A 3,655-nucleotide genomic window follows, 5' to 3' on the forward strand; every position below is an offset into this window, starting at 1 on the left:
ATTGTTCAAAATAATTACTGTTGTCGATTTGTTCGACTAGAAGCCCTTCGAGATGATGCTCCCACTGAGCGCAGTCCAAGGATTCAAACAAGTGAAACATAGAAGAAATACGCGCGAGCACATACACATGCATTCCTTTATTCCTTTATCTCTTTCAGTCATTTGACTGCGGCCATGCTGGAGCACCACCTTTAGTCGAACAAATCGAACTCAAGACGCATTCTTTGTAAGCCTAGTACTTATTCTATGGCAGAAGGAAAGGACTAAATGGATAGAACGGTTTTGGCCTTCCGAAATATCTATTTCGAAAAGTAAATTATAGAATAGCTGCTTGTTACGATGGTTTTGTATGAATATGCGAAGGCAAAGCAAAGAAAAGGTGACAGTTTTACTTTCAAGAAAGTTTGGACGTTCTCGAAGTCATTGATTCTGGAGCGGAGGATAGAAAGACATAACGGCAACATTGAGCAGGATTATCAAGAATCGATCTAACGAAAAATCGAACGAGCTCAGTTTGGTTCCACAGCAAAAGTCATAAGGGCTGCGGCGTTCAAAGTTACTGACGTTTGTTTGTTTGACAAACCCACGGGAAATAAACATTCCAATTAGCGAGCCGCTTATTTGAGAGAAATATTGGATATTTCAAAACTTTTGGGTTACTTGAATGCTCATACTAGTGTCAGGTGGCTGGAACGATCTTGTGACTGCTACGGGATAACAGCCTGAGTTATCTATAGTGAAACAGCTGATGTTCCAGGACAAAAAATTGAAAAGAGGAGAAATAAAGAAAATTATCTCTTTTTACACCATAGAACATTCAATACAGGTGAGACTGGTGGGCTTTTAGCTTATCGCGCTTTCACAGATAAAGGAGGGAGTTGAAAAGGAGGAAAGAAGTCAAACTGAGAAATCTTTTCCTTTTGTTTTTAGAAGATAAATAAAAGCAGGGAGATTTCAAAAACATTAAGTATCTTCCGGTTGAATATTATGCCAACTTTGATGACGAGAGAGATGTTGGCCGCTTGGCTCACTGAAAATAAAATTTAATATCTTAACTGTTGATAGACATTCGTCCTGTACATAATAAATTCCGCAGATAATGCTTAAGTGAAAAAGTGTTAAACAGATGATAGCAACAACAGCATAGTAGACAGAAAAGCATGAAATCATCATAAAATGTGTGAATAGGTTGCAAAAATAGTGATGAAACAGAGCAAAAATAGTGATGAAATTCAGGATTTGCAGAAATTGGATTTAAGTTTGGCATATTTTTTTAATGTAGACGGTTGTTGTTCGTAATGATAAAATCTAAATAACTGGGATATCACCGAGAGTTTTCACAAATCAGAAAAGAAGCGGAAAAGAAAAGAATGCTGGAAGTGGCTCTTCAACTCGGCAAAAATATAATTTTATCAGAAACTTAGTCAAGTATTGAAAGATTTACGCCAATTCTATTCTTCCTGCTCTTAGGTGTAGGGTTCCGTTTTTCATCACGTGACAGTAATTGAAAACTTCCTGTAAAAATGCTAAATCAGTTAAATCTAAAATAACCAGGGTCTTTTGTTGATTTTGTTTGTGTTGGGGAGTTTTTGTTTTTGTTTTTCTTATGCTTGTTTTGTTTTGCATTTTTCTTTGTCGAAACAGCACTCGTAACAAGTTCCATCAACCAATGCAGCACTACCAAAATAAAAGTTATCTTCTCGCTGATGTTGAGATTTTCGTACTAAAGAAGTGGTAAAAGTTCCGAACTTTGCATTAGGTTGTCGACATCCGGAATGGTGAACTAAAATACGTGTCAAGTAAATTGTCGGTAGCAAAACTATGACTTTCGTACTCGTCTGACATTGGCAAGAAAATCTTTTAGTAATGACCTCTTCTGTTATGTATTTAAGATAACTATCGCAATTGGGAAGTTCAAGCTTTTGACACAAATAATGAAATTATATCCAACTGTAAATAATATTAATATAGACAGAAAGAAAAAGAAAAGAATGATTGACAGACAGACAGACAGACAGGCAGAGATCTACTTATCTGAGAATGTACTGTGTGTGTATTAAAGGAGGTAAACTTTTTAGGCTGGTGGTGGAGGAAGGAGTACAGATGTTGAACGTAGAAACATTAAACGAAACAACTGATGGTGAATGAATTGAAAATGTGCTTCACACAACCTTGACACTTGAAGATGTTCCACAAAATAAACTCGATAGTATTCTAAGGAATGGATCGCCTAAAATGTCAGGAAAAATACAAGATTTATTGCACTTATAAAAGTGCTCCTAGCTTTTCAGAGGTTCTCTGTTCATTGCATGCATTTTAAGTGTAAAGATAAAGCATCTGTCCTTGATATTAAGTTCTTACATTTAAATGGAAAGACACATTTCAAAATTTTATTAAAGAATTCGGTGTTGGATATGAACTCATTTATGTCCTTCTCCATTGCTTTAAATTAGTTTGTGGATCTATTTCAGTTTGTAACTACTTTTCTTAAAGATAAATATCCTATCGCCAACAGGGAAATGATGAACGGATGCAAGATCTGATGTTCCTTTATGATGTAATAAATAATCAAAGAACTCTTAACTTGGATCTCCAAGCAAAGATAACACTGTTTCAGGTTTTAATGACGCAATTTTCATCTTTCAGAATAAAATAAGTTTTCAAAGAGACATATTTACAAGAAACTTGAGTCCCGTTATCAATCTCAATGTAAGAATAAATCCATTCCTGAAATTGAAATAAAAGACAACACACTGGAAGAATACAAAAATAGATTACAAGAATGACTTGATAATTTTCTAAACAGGATTAATAATTTAAGTCGAAGTTCCGTTTTGCTTTCTTCGGAAATTCATTCATGGTTGCTGATGGTCAACTTTCAAAACTCTGTTAGTAAAATGAATTGCTGTTGAAATGGAATTAATCCAATTACAGAAAAGCCTCTGTCGAACGATGTCCTATAAATCCCAGTTGGCAACTAAGTTCTAAGAACAAGTTCTAAAAATAGATACTCTTTACTAAAGAAAATTAAAGTGTGTCTCATCCCAATTGTAATTCACATCTCCCTGCTGGGAATTGCCGTTCTCTTTAATGAAGTTTCTCAAGTCGGACTATTGTGCAATTAACATCTGACCGAGTTAATTCCTAAAGATCTGGCAAAAATAACAGCGACATTTACAAATGACTCAGCCAAAACGAAGGTCAGTGACTTTAATAAGATGGGAGTTAAAGCATTTAGTTTTTTCCTAAAAAAAAAAAACGACACAACTGTGAATCTGTAAGGAAGTATTTAATTAAAATGTATCTGATTTTATTGAGTTTTTTTTTTTGTTTATTTGGCTGTTTTGTTTTTGTTGTGTTTATTTCGGTGTCTTCTTTTTGTTGCTTTGTTTTGCTTTTTGTTTTGAATTCCGTATCTTTTTACAGATTTTCCACCAGCTTTTGACCAGATATTCACTAAGGAAACTAAACATCACAGTTTCCACCCACCACCCACACCCCGCCATTACTTGTGACAGTTTAATTTGGAAATAATGAAATGCAAATTCACATCGTTTTCTTGGATGTTTCTGTAATTCACTCCAAAGTTATATACACTCAGTACAGTTAAAAGTAATCGTCAGTCAGCATTCTCAAACAGCTTGGTGTGTGTGTG

At 34.8% G+C, this 3,655-nt stretch overlaps 1 long non-coding RNA gene across 1 annotated transcript in view; it reads left to right on the forward strand.

Moving 5' to 3' along the window:
* Positions 1 to 3,313, forward strand: part of LOC128250791 (uncharacterized) — a 4,784-nt gene extending 1,471 nt beyond the window's left edge. Inside the window, exon 2 of the long non-coding RNA XR_008266774.1 lies at positions 1,645 to 3,313. This is a non-coding gene — a long non-coding RNA (uncharacterized LOC128250791). The remainder of the gene's footprint in view (positions 1 to 1,644) is intronic.
* Positions 3,314 to 3,655: the final 342 nt, after the last annotated feature.

Source organism: Octopus bimaculoides, chromosome 25 (genome assembly GCF_001194135.2).
Source record: "Octopus bimaculoides isolate UCB-OBI-ISO-001 chromosome 25, ASM119413v2, whole genome shotgun sequence".
Lineage (NCBI taxonomy): Eukaryota > Metazoa > Mollusca > Cephalopoda > Octopoda > Octopodidae > Octopus > Octopus bimaculoides.